General features: G+C 40.4%; 1 pseudogene; it reads left to right on the plus strand.

Moving 5' to 3' along the window:
• The first annotated feature begins 1390 nt into the window (after nt 1-1390).
• Nucleotides 1391-17307, plus strand: part of LOC102832048 — a 60733-nt pseudogene continuing 44816 nt past the window's right edge.

Here is a 17307-nt window from a genome sequence, read left to right on the forward strand (position 1 = left end):
TGAAATTGATTGACACAGTGACTGCATGATGGACTCAGACATATTAACAACTGTGAGGATGGCCCAGGACTAGACAGTGTGTCATTCTGTTGTACATGGGGTTGCTATGAGTCAGAACTGATTCAATACTTCACAGTGTTTCCAAGATAATGAATCTTTATCAAAGCTGTCATATTTTTCTCCCATGGAACTTTTGTGTTGGAACCAGTGACCTTTTGCTTAGCAAGGCCTTCTGAGTGCTTAATCACTGCACTACCAGGATTCCTTTGTTAAAACAAGAGATTAAGTATTACTCCCATTCTGAATTTCTGTGAAGATTTATTAACTATGGCAGATACATAAATGTTCTCAGTGAATAATTTATATCTTTAGCACAGTTCCTAGCACACATGCCTGCTTAATAAATGACTGTTGTTGTTGTTAAAGTGCCACTGAGTTAAGACTCATAGCGAGGAGCGGCTGGTGGGTTTGAACCTTTGATCTTGTGGTTCAAGCTGACTTTGAGGTCCAGAGTTCATTCTACAGCGCCACACCAGGATTCCTGATTGATTCCTAAAAATGGCATCAATAATAATTATTATTTGAAGGGCTGATGCATCAAATTGAAGCTGTTACAGGAAGTCAGAAAATTCTGATCTCTTCTTCAGTCCTAAGAGTTTCTTCTTGCCCTCATTATTCAGAGAAATGGTTCCTCAGCTTAAGTTGTACAATTTAGTCTTATCTCACCATTCTATGAAGCAATGTCAAATACAGACCTCATCATTACATCAACACCCAGCAAAATTCTATTCATTATTGCTCTCTTTACCATGTTTTGGGGGTAAATGCAATAGTTCTAGTCAGTTATTTAAGTTGGCCAATGTGCTTGCTATCCTTGTGTCGCTCTGACTTCATTTAACTTCAATGACGTTAATACAAGTGTATTTAAAAAAAAATACTTCTTAGAGTAAGTTTACGATGTACAGAGCCTGGCCCTGTGAGACATCTCTCTGCCCTATATCCCTTATGGTTCTGCTTCTAGTAGCGCTGACCTAGATTCAATAGTAAGAAATCTCGGTTTTCCGACTTGTGTCGGAAGAGAAAGATCCAACAGAAAGATCCAACAGTGCTAACAAAGCGTGAGCTCAGACTTCGAGAGGTCTTGCGAATCCGTCCCGCCCCCGGAGAGCGTCGTCGCGTCACATTGCGTCACACGCTTTCCCGGACGTGTTGCGGAGCTAACTGCGAGGTCGTACCTCCCAACTGGTCCGCGTGTTGTTATCCGAGAAACGCGGGAAGTTGGACCTGGAGTTGTTGCGTCCACTGCCGAGGTTATCGCCGCTTTCCGAGCAAATTGCGAGCTGGCCCGCGGGCCCAAACTTGAGCACAAGTCCGGTTCTGGCGCGACGTAATGGAGGTAGTGGAGGCCGCCGCCGCTCAGCTGGAGACTCTGAAATTCAATGGCACCGGCCTTGCGGTTGGGGAAAGCTTGGAAGCTCTGCGTCCGGACTCTGCTCCAGGACCGGAGCTACAGCCGTCGTTGCAGCAGGCTGAGGCGTCCCCGGACACTGGGCAGGCGGCCCAACCCGGGGTGAGTGCCGCTGCCGGCAGTAGCCCGGCCCCACAGCCCCCTCCAGCACCTCCACCGGACGGGACCTACGTCACGGGTTTGGCCGCGGCCGAGCCGGCGCCGACTCCAGACTGCTTAGAGTCCTCGGATTCGGATTCGGACTCGGACTCGGACTCGGACTCGGACAGGTAAGGTGGTTGCGGACTGCGGGGAGGAAACTGGCTGGTTGGGTGGGAGGGACTGCAGCCTGGGGTAAGAGGTGCGGGTGCGGGCGGTGAGGGCGCTGATGCTCTCCACGCACGTGCTGACTTGAGGCTGGGACCGCCCATTCCGCCTCCAGTCGAGTTGTGCATCTTAATTTCGAAAGCAATTCATGCTGCTGCTTTAAATAATCTGAAAGGGCCAATATAAAGACCATACCATTTTTAGACAGACTATGGAATACTTAAAATATTAGATTATCTTCATAGCATCTTTGTTTTTCATGTATTTTTTTCAGGTTGTAACTGGGTTTTTCGTCTGCTCTGAATTTTTTCATTAGGCTTAGTGTATGTTTATGTATTGCATACTCTTGTTTTTGAGCCGAGCAAATTGAGGATTGAGAAAAAGGATTCTTTAGTGTGTTTCAAAATTGGCGCTACTTGTTAAACTCGCAGAATGTTTGTGGGGAGCATGTGCTCTTGAAAGTAGCTAAACATTGTTATTCAGTACTACTTTGTGCTTTGCACACCTTTTAGAAGAGCCCTATTTTCCTATGTGTTTAATACACAACCTCTGTGAGGGAGAGAACTGCAACATGTAAAATATTATTAAAGGCCGCTGAACATTGTCTCCAAATACTTGAGTGAGTTACTGAAGATGTGAGCAAGATAGATACAGTGTCTGTGGTGCATATATTCAATATGCAAAGGAGGGAAGAATTAGAAACCTAAACATATTCATAAATTAGATAGAGTTGGTGAAAATTATGAAGGAACTCTTGAGACTCCTGTAGATGTGTTAAAGTTTTAATAAGTGCAAACTTGGAGTTCTGGTGTGGCGCTGTGTGCTAATACATTAGACTGCTAAAAGTCGTTTGAACTGCAAGGTCCGTGGTCCAAGCTCACCAGCTGCTTCTTAGAAACCCATACAGGGTCGCTATGAGTCAGAATTGACTCGATTTAAAAGCAGCTGCAAGTGCAAATGACATACACTCCTACCATTCTAATAAGCTTTGCATCATTTGAATTAGGGAAAAGAGTGAAAGCAGAGAAACAAGAGTGGAATGGGGCAAGTGTGGAAATTGCTGGGAAAATGTTACTTCATGGAGTGAGCATACCTGCTTAGATTATTAACTATTTTGAAAATAACATACATCAAACTTGCAAATGGATCAACAGTGGGCTTGTAAAAAGTGGATGGATGATGGTGCTATTTGGAAGGGTAATAATAATGTTGCTTTTGCTGTGTTATGTGCCATCAAGTCAGTACTGACTCATAGCGACGCTATGCATAACAGAATGAAACACTGCCCAGCCCTGCACCAGTCATTGCTATGCTTGATGCCACTCTGCCAGTTTTTCTCATTGGGGGACTTACTCTTTTTTGATGACCCTCCACTTTAACAAGTATGATGTCTTTATAATATGTCTGCAGTAAAAGAGATGAAGTCTCACCATCCCGGCTTCCAAGGAGCATTCTCACTGTACTTCTTCCAGCACAGCTTGCTTTGTTCTTCTGTCAACCCATGTTGTTGTTGTTGTTGTTGTTATGTGCCGTGGAGTCGGTTCTGACTCATAGCGACCCTGTACAGGGTTTCCGAGGCTGTAAATCTTTATGGGAGAAGAAAGCCTAATCTTTCACCCGCGGAACAGCTGGTAGTTTCAAACTGCTGACCTTGCAGTTCGCAGCCTGATTTGTAACCACTATGCTACCAGAGCTTCTTACTAGTCTATAGTACTTTAAATGTTCTCCTCTAACACCATAACATGGGAACACTGAATGTTTTAAAATTGGGAAAGGTGTGAGACAGGGTTGTATTCTTTCACCATACTTATTCAACCTGTATGCTGAGCAAATAATCCGAGAAGCTGGGTTCTATGAAGAAAAACGTCAGGATTGGAGGAAGATTCATTAACAACCTGTGATATGCAGATGATACAACCTGATCGCTGAAAGTGAAGAGGACTTGAAACATTTACTTATGAAGATCAAAGAGCACAGCCTTCAATATGGATTACATCTCAATGTCAAGAAAACAAAAATCCTCACCACTGGACCAATAAACAACATTCTTATCAATGGAGGAAAGATTGAAGTTGTCAAGGACTTCATTCTTCTTGGATCAACTATCAACACTCGCGGAAGCAGCAGTCAAGAGATCAGACGACGTATTGCACTGGGCAAATCTGCTGAACAGGAACTTTTTAAAGTATTGAAGAGCAGAGAGGTCAGCTTGAGGACTAAGGTGCGCCTGACCCAGGCCATTGTGTTTTCAATAGCCTCATATGGATGTGAAAGCTGGACAGTGAATAAGGAGGATCGTAGAAGAATTGATGCCTTTGAGTTGTGGTGTTGGAGAAGAATACTGAAAGTGCCATGGACTGCCAAAAGAACCAATAGATCTGTTTTGGAGGAAGTGCAGCCAGAGTGCTCCTTGGAGGCCAGGATGGCTAAGCTTCGTCTCTCCTACTTTGGACATATTGTCCGGAGGGAACAGTCGCTGGAGAAGGAGGTCAGGTAAGGTGGAGGGTCAAAGAAAAAGAGGAAGACCCCTAACGAGATGGATTGGCCATGTGGCATCATTGATGGACTCAAGTGTGGCAGCAGTAGTGAGGTTGGCCCAGGATCGGACATTGTTTCGTTCTGCTTGCTGTGCATGGGGTCGCTATGAGTCAGTTCTGACTTGATGGCACCTGACAACAACAACACCATAACTCAAATGCATCAATTCTTCTACAGTTTTCCCTATTCTTGTCCAATGTTCATATGCATATGAGGCTACTGAAGATACTTTGGCTTGGATCAAGACATACCTTGGTCCTCAAACTGACATCTTTGCGCTTGAACATTTTAAAGAGGTTTTGTACAGCAGATTTGCCTAATGCAATACGTCTTTTAATTTCTCAACTGTTGCTTCCATGAAATCGTGTTGGTTTATCTAAGCAAAATGAAGTCTTTGACAACTTTGATCTTTTCTCTATTTAATATTGATGATTTATATTGGTCCAGTGGGAGGAATTTTGTTTTCTCGACATTGAGGGGCACCCCATAACGAAGGCTGCTGTGGTCTTTGTTCTTTCTAGACAGTTAATTTTGAGATTTTTTTGACAGCCAAATGGAGATGCCAGGTAAACAGCAGGATAGGAAAGTCTAGAGTTCAGGGGACAGTTCTTAGCTAGGAATATAAATTTGAACATTGAAGATAGAATTTACTTTGTTTTTATTGCATACATTTTTTAACTTGAACAAAAGTTAGATGGAGTCATACGATGAAGATGAATGCACATTTATGCATAAGCATAATTAAACATTGTTCAGTGTTTTGCATATCTTTTTTTAAATTCATTTTATGTAATACTTGCACTTGAAAGTTTAAAGCAAATCTTAGCTATCATTTCACCTTACGTATAAATAATTTGCATAGTTAAGTACTGTCCAATTTGTTCCGACTTACAATAACTGTTTATAGGATTTCTGAGGAGCAGTTGGTGAGTTTGAACCACCAATCTTGTGCTTCAAACCTACCTTAGGGTTCAGTTCATTATCCTGCAGCACCACACCAGGGCTCCAATTTATATACTATGTAACTTTAATAAGAAAACTTTTTTTTTTTTTTTTTTAACACAACTACGATGTTATCAAACCTAGAAAAATTAACCATAAATTTAATACTGTATTCGGATTCATTTTGTGTTCAGGTATCTTCACTTGTCTAAAAGGATATATTTAAATTGTTTAAATTAGGATTCATACAAAATTGAAATAGTACAATAGTGATATTTAAAGCCATGAAGACTGAAAAGAAGCCATGGTGGCGTTGGTTGTGTTCTGTGGTGCTGGTTCAGACTCAGCGACCTTGTGTAGGGTTTCCAAAGCTGTAACTCTTTGCGGGAGCAGAAAGCTTCAAGTTTCTCCCGTGAAACTGCTGCTGGTTTTGAACTGCTGATCATGAAATTAGCAGTGCGAGTGGAAGTGAACTCAGTGATAAACAAAACAAAACTCAAACCTACTGATGTCAAGTTGATTCTGATGCATGATGGGTGACCCATGCATTACAGAGTAGAACTGCCTGATGGGGCCCTCTTATGTTCACTGTAACTACCAACCTTTAGAATAGTAGCCCCAAGCAGTGCATTTATACCACCCAAGGACCTAGAAACCATGGTTGTTGTTGTTGTTAAGTACCTTGGAGTCAGTTTCGACTCATAGTGACCCTGCACAGGATTTCCGAGACTGTAAATCTTAACGGGAGCAGAAAGGCTCGTTTTTTTTTCTTCCGCGGAACAGCTGGTAGTTTCGAACTGCCGACCTTGAGGTCAACAGCCCGATTCGTAACAACTACGTTACCATAACTGTGATTTGTTGTTGTTAGGTGCCTACTTGTAGCGACCTTTTGCACAGCAGAACGAAACACTGCCCGATCCTGGGCCATCCTCACTACTGTTGCCACGCTTGAGTCCATTGATGCTGCCACTTGGCCAATCCATCTCGTTGGGAGTCTTCCTCTTTTTCTCTGACCCATCCACCTTACCAAACGTGATATCCTTCTCCAGTGACTGGTCCCTCTTGACAATATGTCTGAAGTATAAGACACAAAGTTTGGCCATCGTGGCCTCCAAGGAGCACTCTGGCTGCACTTCTTCCAAAAGGTATCTGTTGGTTCTTTTAGCAGCCCATGGCACTTTCAATATTCTCCTCCAACACCATAACTCAAAGGCATCAATTCTTCTATGGTCTTCTTCATTCATTGTCCAGCTTTCGCATGCATATGCCGGTTGCTGTTGAGTTGATTCTGATTCATGGTAACCATGTGTGTCAAAGTAGAAACTGTGTTCCATAGGGTTTCAGGCTGTAACCTTTTGGAAGCAGATTGCCAGCTCTCTGTCATTCAGTGTTTTATTTATGGTGGTTGTTTGTTGTCGACTCAGTTCCAACTTAGAGCAACCCCCTGTGAAGGGTTTCTGAATCTGTAAATCTTCACAGGAGCAGAAAATCTCATCTTTATCCTGATTTTGCCTGTAGGTTCCTTTAATATTGTAACCTGAGGCTTGAACATTTTTTTCTTCAATTCTTTGATTCAGCGTGAGAAATGCTAAATGTGTTTTTCCTTTTTGGTTTTCTAACCCTTTGTACATTTCATTATACTTTGTCTTCTAAATCTGTGGTTCAAACACATCAGTCGCTCCTCAGAAACCCTATACTGGGTTGCTATGAGTGAAGGTACTTAACAACAAAAAGCGATGTTTTTGGAGTCCTGATGACCACAAAGGGTGAGCAATTGACCTCAGAGTCAATTTGAACCACAAGTCCGGTGGGTGGTTCAAACTCACCAGCCACTCCTCAGAAACCTTATACAGGTATGCTGTGAGATGGAACTGACTAGACAGACGGTGCTTTGCACAACAGCACCAACTTCTTTGGACTCCTGATGTGGTGCTGTAGGATCAGCACTGGACTGTGAACCACAAGTCTGGTGGTTGAAACCCACCAGTTGCTCCTTGTAAACCCTACACAGGGTCACTATGGCACTTAACAACAGCAGCCAACTTCTTCAAGTGTAAATTGATCAAACATGTGATCAAGATGCATTGATGATTACTGGTAATTGGAATGGAAAATTTGGAAACAGGTGATAAAAATGTTGCTAGAATATCCCATGGATAGAATTTGGCAAGCCTAAGGACAACAACAACAACAACAAGGACTTATTCACTGTAAGTAGCTTTCCAACAACATAATAAAAAGAAAGTACTACCTGCACCTCACCAGATGTAATACCCAGGAGATGAACTGACTACATGTGTGGGAAGAGGCAATGGAGAAGTTCAATATCAGTCAAAGCAAAGCCAATAGCAGACTGTGGAACAGACCACCAATTGCTCGTATGAAAGTTCAATCAATCTGAAGTTGAAAAAAATTAAAACAGGTTCATGAGACAAAATTTGAACTTAAATATTTGTTGTTGTTAAGTGCTGTCGAGTTGGTTCTGACCCATAGTGACTCTGTATAGGGTTTCCAAGGAGCTACTGATGAGCTTGAACTTGCGATTCAAATGACTGTGTAGTCTAGCACATTGACACACAGATCACCCACCTGAATTCAGAGACCATTTCTAGAACAGATTTGATACATTAGAAAATAATAAAGACAGACCAGAAGAGTTGTAGAATGACATTAAGAACATCATCCTGGAAGAAAGCAAAAAGTCCTTAAAAAAACAGAAAAGAAGGGAAAAAAAAGTCTGAAGAGACTCTGAAACTTGCTCTAGGGTGGAGAGAAGGTAAAACAACTGGAAAAAAATGAGGAAATAAAAAAACTAAAAAGAAAATTTCAAAAGCGTAGCTCTAGAAGACAAAGTATAATGAAATTCCTTTCCCAGTGAAAGTACAAGGAGATTTGGAAATTTGAGTATGTTTGTATGGCTGATAGAGGCTCTTGTGTGAGAAGTAGCAGGCAGACTTGTAAAGATAACCAGAAAACTGACTGCAGAAGCTCATGAGACCTCATGCTAAGGAGCATGGCCATTATTTTGTGTACAGTTATTGTTGTTGTTGTTGTTGTTGTTGTTAAGTGCCATTGAGTTGGCTCCGACCCATAGCGACCCTGTATGGGGTTTCCAGGAGCAGCTTGTGAGCTTGAATATCTGACCTTGAGATTCAAACCAACTTTGTAGTCCAGCGCATTAAAACACAGTGCCACACCAGGATACAGTACAGATTTGGAAAAAATTTTAGACTTTTCTATATGTTTGAATATTTTCTCCATAGAGACTATAGAACAACACCTATTCATTACCAAAGTGAACAATATAATCGTTTTTAATGTTAGATTTGATGCTTACTAACCTTTTAGAATTTATTCAAACATTTTATTGAAACATTTTGTGGTCATTTAGATTTCCTTAAATGTAAACATGAGTATGTAGTACATGTATTTTCTAAGAGGATAGTATCTTACATAACCACAGTACTATTATTATACTTATCAATATTAATTCTCTAAAGTTATCAAAATTAATTCTCTACTGTGTAGTCATAGAAGATTTTTAAAGTAAGAAAATGAACTCATTAGCACGGAAGAGATCATGACAAGGTAGCAGCAGCAGGATGAAGAGGTGATTGTTGTGGAAACAGGATAGTATTGACATCGGTTATATAACTATTACAGAAAAACTGTTGAGAGAATGAAATCTGAAATAGGGTCATAGTAATAGGAGCTCTGGTAGTCTACTGGTTACGAATCAGGCTGCGAATCGCAAGGTCAGCAGTTTGAAACTACCAGCTGCTCCTCGGGAGAAAGATGAGGCTTTCTGCTCCAGTAAAGATTTACAGCCTAGGAAACCCTGTTCAGGGTCGCTATGGGTCTGAACCGACTCAGTGGCACTTAACAACAACAGCAATAGAAGTGGTATTAGAGAAATGGAACAGTATGGAAGTTTGACAGTCAGAAAATAGGACTTTATCATTGATTGGGAGAAAATGCAGTTGTTGAGAATGATTCTAGCAATGATATAAACTAGATGCTCAAGGAGAGAGGCAGGTTCAGTTAGGAAGAGTTGCTATAAGATTAACTACTCCCCCCTTTTTGTTAAAAAGTCTACCTTTACAATTGAGACAGTCGCAATTAGTCATGATAACAATTACTCAATATTGAATCATAAGAATCTTATCCCCATTTCTTTTCACTAGACCTGTCTAGGCAAGATGAAAACTATACAGTGGGGACTCTGCCTTCCCCGGCACACTCTTAAACTAAACTCACTCTTGGAAATTTGTAAGCCAGTCATTTTGTACTTTTATAGCCCCCTTATTTTAGATAGCCAAGTTACTAGTCCCTATCAACCCTGTATAGAGAGGAGATAGGATAGATATTTGATGTGAAGACTCCTATCTCCTCTCTATGCATTCCCTCTTAGTTGGTATTTTGAGCTACTACATCCATAAGTGTAGGCCAAGTTCATCAAATTGTAGCAATTTACACTTGTTTCCTTTGTTAAACTTTTTTTTATCTTCCTCTAGTTGAGTTCTGATCATCAAACCACTGAAGCTAGGTCAAATGGGTACTACCTGCAAGTTTTGGCATTCTTGTACGTCTCCCCTCGCTTCATATCAGCTGGATCCTTCACTCTCAGCTCTAGCCCTCTGTGGCTATGTCCATGGGCTCAGGACTTCCCAGTCTTACCATACTTCAGACCAACCAGTCCTTTTCTCTCTAATTTCCAGGTCTACGGGAGTCTATGGAACATGGTCAAACTCAGTCCATATCTTCACTGTTGCCTTTCCCTCTCTTCCATTTGCCAGTAGACCAACGTGGTCACCAGCAAGCTTATATGCCTGCTCTTGTGTTCTCTATGAGTTTCAGTTTTGTGGGGAGCGGGGGTTTTGGCAGTCATCTACTTTATTTTAGTCAAATGTGAACATATTCTGAATCTGCTCTATAGCAGGAGTTTTGAAAGTGCTGTTGGTTGATTAAAACGTTTTCCCAAATACTGTAATATTTCAGGGACTGCAATCGCTCAGAAATGCTAGTTTTACCAGCAAGAGTAAACATTTAGTATGCTAAATATTTCCAGGTAGGATAATCTTTTTCTAATACCGTTACGGAGTCCTGGTGTGGCACTCTGGGTTAATGCGGCAGACTACAAAGCCATTTGAACTCCAAGGTCAGTGGTTCAAGCTCATCAGCTGCTCCTTGGAAACTCTATACAGGATCTCTATGGGTTGGAACTGACTCAACGACACTTAACAACAAATACCGTTATAAAAATTTTTTTTTTCTCTTACAGTGAAACAGATTCAGATAGTTCAAGCTCATCCTCATCCTCATCCTCCTCTTCCTCTCGAATGTCACTTCCTCCAGTGCTGTCAGATGGAGAAGATAATTTACAAGTTGAGAAGGAGAATAAGAGTTTTCCTCTTAAAACAAAAGATGAGTTACTTCTTGATGTACGTACTTAAGTTATTAAATTTAATATCCATGTTTTAAAATATGTAATGGTACTGACATTGATTGCATTTGGTGATGGTGGTGATTTTGTGCTGTCTAGCCTGAAACTCTGTATAGGGATCCAAAGCTGTAGATTTTTACAGAAGCAGAAAAGCTTCATCTGTTTCTCATGAAGTGCATGGTCAATTCTAACTGCTGGCCCTTGTGGTTAGAAGCCCAGCACATGATTCACTACACTACCAAGGCTCCTTGAACTTAGCTGATACCTCATCCATAAATTTCTACACTTCTCTCCTTAACTGCTTTTTGGACATGCTTTTTACATACCTTGGATTTCTTAATGTAAAGGAAGATCTAGATAATTTCTAAGGTTACTTCTAACTCTAAAATTTGTAATTGTTTTTGCTCACCTTCACAAAATCATTAATCAAATGATGGACCATTAACTTTAGTTTATTACTATTATTTAATTTTTCCTTGAAGATATTTCTTAGGTTTACAACCTTGCTTTTTTGTCAGAAAATTGTGCTCAGTAGTATTGGAAATCATTCTTTTAAAATTAACTGCATTTTGAGAAGCAAAAAGTGAAATTAGATTGTTTGAGCTTTTACTCAACATTTTCTGGACTTTCAGTATTAAATTTTGAGAAAAAGTTATTGTAGAATAACTTGAGACTGATAAATTTAGTTGATATGGTTATTCTTGTGAATTTATTTGCTTTTAGACTAGAAACTGTACCTACAAAGATGATGGTATTCTGGTCAAAACCTTATGAACCAAGAGAAATTCATCTCAAAATCTAATCTGTATTGTCACATGTCTAATGCTTCCCCACGTGCTTCTGTTTATTGTTAATACTTTAAAAATGTTTTGAATGGTACACTAATTACAATTATTATATAGATGCTGGTGTGGTGCTGTAGGCTAACGCGTCAGACTGCAGAGTTATTTGAACTGCAAGGTCAGTGGTTCAAGCTCACTAGCTGCTCCTTGGAAACCCTATATAGGGTCACTGTGGGTTGGAATCGACTTGACGGCACTTCACAACAACAAAAACAACAGGATATTTTTCATTAAGGTCTTAGTTTAAAGATCACACAGCCCCTCTCCTTCTCTGGATCTCAAATCCCCAGCTGCTCCATCTCTCCACATCATCGTCTCTGCCTCCATCTCAGGCATCACTGCTTCTCTGGGTAGGGTCCTGCTCTCCACTCTTCTCCATTGATGGTCCTAGGAACCTCTGCTCCTAGACTGAAAAGTTAATCACTCCCCACCTTGCTATAAAACGTCTACCTTTACATTTCCAATCCTCACAATCAGTCCTGATAACAATTATTTACTAAAAAATAAGACATTTTGCAGATATTATACTTGTTAGCAAATACTTATGTGGACTCTCTTCCCCGTATTTTGATCACCTTTCTACTTAAGTTCCTGTTTAAAATATGTTATTATTAGGTTCTGTCTAGTGAGTTCCATCTCATAGTAGTCCTTCGTGCAACAGAACAAAACATTGCCCAGTCCTGTGGCATCCTTGCAATCATTGCTATGTTTGTGTTTGTTGTTGTAGCCATCTTGTTGTGTCACTTCATCTGGTTGAGGAATTTCCTCTTTTTCAAAATTACCAAGCATAATATTTTTCAGGGACTGGCTCCTCCTGCTAACCTAGTCAAAATATATTAGATAAAGTTTCACCATCCTTGCTTCTAAGGACCATTCTTCTGGCAGTCCTTGGTAAATTCTGTACATTTTGCCAACACCATATATCAAAAGCATCAATACTTTGGTCTTCCATATTCATTGTCCAATATTTGTTGGCATGTGATGTGATTGAAAATACCCTGACTTGTGTCAGGCATGCCTTAGACATCTTTGTTTCTTAAGAAAGTCTTTTGCAGCTGGTATACCCAGTTCACAATGTCATCTATTTTTTGACTGCTGTTTCTCTGGGTGTTGATTGTGAATCTAAGTAAAGTGAAGCCCTCAACAGTGTCAGTTCTGTTCTGTTTATCATGTTGCTTACTGGTCCCCTTGTGAGGGTTTTTGTTATTTTATGTTGAGGTATAATTCATATTGGTGGCTGTAGTTTTTTATCTTCATCAGCAAGGCTTCAAATCCTCTTACCTTTCAGAACACAAAGTTGTGTTATCTGTGTATGATGTGTATGCATACGGTCGCCTTCTTCTTCATATCATCCAGCTTCTTGAATTATGTACTCAGCATACAGATTGAATAAGTATGGTATAAGGATACAAGCCTGGCACACATCTTTCCTGATTTTAAACCAGGTTTATTGTTAGTTGCCATTGAGTCTGTACTGACTCGTAGCAACCCTATGCACAATAGAACGGAACACTGCCCAGTCCTGGGCCAACCTTACAATTGTTGCCACATTTGAGCCCATTGATGCTGCCACTTTTCCAATCCATCTCATTTGGGGCCTTTCCTCTTTTTCACTGACCCTGCATCTTACCAAACATGATATCCTCCTTCTCCAGCAACAGGTCTTTATGTATTCACTTTTATTTTCCACAATATCTGGTTTTCCTAGATTCATACATTCTTTTTCCACATTCCAGTTACTAATGGATATTTGCAGCTGCTGCTTGTCATTTTGAGCCATGCTGCAGAAACAAATGAAGGTCCTGAAAGTTTTACTTTGTCCATATCATTAAGGTCAACTGTACTTTGAGAAGGCAACTCTTCCTCTGGTTGTATTTTGAGTGCTTTCCAAAATAAGGGACTCAACTCCTGGCATTATATTAGACAATGTTTTGCTGCTGTTTGTAAGGTTTTTATTGGCTAATTTGTTTTTGGAGTGGATTGCCAGTTCCTCCTTTCTAGTCTGTCTTAGGCTTGAAGTTCTACTGAAACTTGTCTACAAAGAGTAATTCTGCTAATATTTTGAAATACTGATGACATAGTTTCTAATACCATAGCAATAAGTAAGCCAACACATGACAAACTAACAGACTAGTAGTGTACTTACCTAAATCAAGTCGATTTTGACTCAATAAGACTCTGTAGTACAGAATAGAACAATCCCTTACTGTTCGAAGCTGAAAATCTTTATGGAAACAGATTATCTCATCATTCTGCTGTGGAGTGTCTGGTGGATTCTGTCAGCCAGGTTTGTGTTTACCAGCCCGAGGCTTAACCCACTTTGCCAGTAGGGCATGCTTAAGGGGATTAAAAGTAGATACTACTTCAATAAAGATAATACTGTGTATATATGCATATAGTACAGCATTGTAAAGACAATATTGAATGGTTGTAGGCAGTTCTTAATAGATTTAACCTTCATAATTTGTAAACTACTGTTGTTAGGTGCTGTTGAGTTGGTTCCGGTTCATAGTTGTCTATGCACAACGGAACAAAACACTGCCCTGTCCTGTTGTTAGGTTTGAGCTTATTATTGATACCACTTTGTGAGGCCATCTCATGGGGGGAGGGGGGAATCTTCTTTTTTTTTTTCCCTTCCATCTTCTCTTCATGCTTTCTGCATCATTCAATAATTTGCCCAGAGAATCCTTCAATAACGAAAGTCGAGGCTTAGGTTTGTTCTTCATTTCCGCCAGCTTGAGAAATGTCAGAATGTTCTTCCTTTGGTTTTCTGACTCCAGATCTTTGCACATTTTTTTGTGATGGCTTTATCTTCTTGAGCTGACCTTTGAAATTTTCTGTTCAGACTCTTATTCCTCCTCATTTCTTCCATTTGCTTTAGCATCTCTATGCTGGAGAGCCAGTTTCAGTGTCTCTTCTGACATCCATTTTTACCTTTTCCTTCTTTCTTGTCCTCTTAATGACTTTTTGCTTTCTTGATGTCATCCTCACAATCGTTGTTACATTTGAGCCCATCTCTGTTGCCACTGACCAATCAATCCATCTTGTAGGTCTTCTTTATCTCCCATCTTCCATTTTACCAAACATAACATCCTTCTCCCGGGATTGGTCTCTCCCCTGACAAAATAAATATCCAACATATGAGAGGAGGAGTCTGTCTATCTTGGCTTCCAGGAAGCATTCTGGCTCTACTTCTTCCAATATAGATTAGTTTGTTCTTTTAACAGTCTATGGTACTTTCATATTCTCCTCCAACATCATAGCTCAAATGTATCCATTCTTCTACAGTCTGCCTTATTCACTGTCCAACTTTCACATGCACATGAGGTTACTGAAAATACCATGGCTTGAATCAGGCGTACCTTAGTCCTCAAACTAACATCTTTGCTCTTGAGTGTTTTAAAGAGGTCTTGTGCAGCAGATTTGCCTAATGCAATACTTTGATTTCATGACTTCTGCTTCCATGCGTGTTTATGGTTGACACAAGTAAAATGAAGTCTTTGACAGTGTCAATCTTTTCTCTCCATGTATGTTCGTGTTATTTATTTGCCCCATGATATTTTCTTTACATTGAGGTGCTGATGGCTGTGGTCTTTAATCTTCATCAGTAAGTATTTTCAGGCCTTTTTGCTTTCAGCAAGCAAGCTTGCATCTGCTAGTCATAGGTTGTTAATTAGTATTCTTTCTACAATCCTGATGCCACATTTTTCTTCATATAATCCAGCTTCTTGGCTTTATTGCTCAACCTACAGATTGAAATAAGTATGGTGAAACAATACAACCATGGCACACACCATTCCTAATATTAAACCATTTGGTGTTCCCTTGCTCCGTTTGTTCCCTCTTGGTGTATGTACAAGTTTCTCATAAGTACAGTTAAGTGTTCTGGAATACTTAATGTCCACAATGTTGTCCATAGCTTGTCATGATCCACACAATCGAAAGCCTTTGCATAGTTATTGAAGCACAGGTAAATAATCAGATAATCTCTGCTTTCAGCCACAATTCATCTGACGTCAGCAATGATACCCCTCATTCCAGCTCCTCTTCTGAATATGACTTGAACCTCTGACAGTTGCCTGTCAATCTATGGTCACAACTGTGTTTGAATTATCTTAGCAAATTTTTTTGTATGATATTGTCAAACAAATACCACATTCCCTTATGTCATCTCTCTTTGGAATTGGCAGATATGTGTACCTCTTCCATTCAGTTGGTCAGGTAGTTGTCTTTCTAATTTCTTGGCATTGATGAATGAGTGCCTGTAGGGCTGCATTATTGTTTTTTTTTTTTTTTAGTGCCAATCATGTTAATAGTTTTGTACCACCTAGGGTATTGATTGGATTCTTGGTGTGATGCTGTAGGATCGGCACTGGACTGAAACATGAGGTTGGTAATTAAAATACACCATATACAGAGTCACTATGAGTGAGAACCGACTCTATGGCACGTAAGAACAACTTAAGAGTTGATCTCTCTCCATCTCTCATTCTTTGTTTCTCCCTTTCTCCCTCTGTCGTCTTGTTGTTAGGTGCCATTGAGTCGGTACTGACTCATGATGATCCCATTCACAATAGAACGAAACACTGCCTGGTTCTGGGCCAACCTCATATTTGTTGCCATGCTTTAACTCATTAATGTTGCCACTTTGTCAGTCCATGTCACTGGGGGTCTTCCTCTTTTTCTCTGACCCTCAAAAGCATCAGTTCTATGGTTTTCCTTATTCACTGTCCAACTTTTGAATGTATGTGAGGTTATTGACAATACCATCCATGGCTTGGGTCAGGTGTGTCTTAGTCTTCAAGCTGACATCTTTGCTCTTCAACACTTTTAAATGGTCTTATTTTGCCTAATGCAATGTGTGGTTTGATTTCTTGATTGCTGCTTCCATGAGCATTGATGGTTGATCCAAGAAAAATGAAGTATTTGACAACTTCAGTCTTTTCTCTATCTATACATACACATATATTCATGAATATAGAAACAGTGGTGGTGGTTCTGGCTCATAGTGACTCTATATAGGGTTTTTGAGACTATAAATCTTTACGGGAGCAGAAAGCATCGTATTTCTCCTGTGAAGCAACTGGTAGATTTGAACTGCTGACATTGCAGCTAGCAACCCAGTTCGCAAACCACTATGCTACCAGGGCTCCTCATAGACCCAGTATTGTTGTTAGGTGCCCTCGAGTCTTTCTGACCCTTAGTGACCCTTTATAGGGTTTCCGAGGAGCAGCTGGTGAACTTGAACCACCAACCTCGTAATTCAAACAAACTTTGCAATCCAGTGCATTAATCCACAGTACCTCACCAGAACTCCAGCAGGGAAGTTGTTGTTGTTGTTAAGTACCGTGGAGTCGGTTCCGACTCATAGTGACCCTGCACAGGGTTTCCAAGTCTGTAAATCTTTAGGGGAGCAGAAAGCCTCACCTTTCTCCCTCAGAACGGCTGGTAGTTTCGAACTGAAGACTTTGAGGTTTGCAGCCCGATTCATAATAATTATGCTACCAGCTCCTTGGAGTCCTGGTACTGTGGAATCATCACTGGACTGTTAGCTTGAAGGTCATCAGTTCAAATCCACTAGTCACACCTTGGAAACCCTTTAGAGTCAGAACTAACTCACCAGCACTTAACAGTAATTCATCTAGACCCAGTAAATAACTTATGTGGGGAGAGGTTGGGGTTGGGGGAGATGGCTTCAGAAAATGATGCCATCATTAAAAAGGATATCATCAAAGACATCCTATAAGCACTTCTCCTGAAATGAAAGG

Source organism: Chrysochloris asiatica, unplaced genomic scaffold (genome assembly GCF_000296735.1).
Source record: "Chrysochloris asiatica unplaced genomic scaffold, ChrAsi1.0 scaffold00202, whole genome shotgun sequence".
Lineage (NCBI taxonomy): Eukaryota > Metazoa > Chordata > Mammalia > Afrosoricida > Chrysochloridae > Chrysochloris > Chrysochloris asiatica.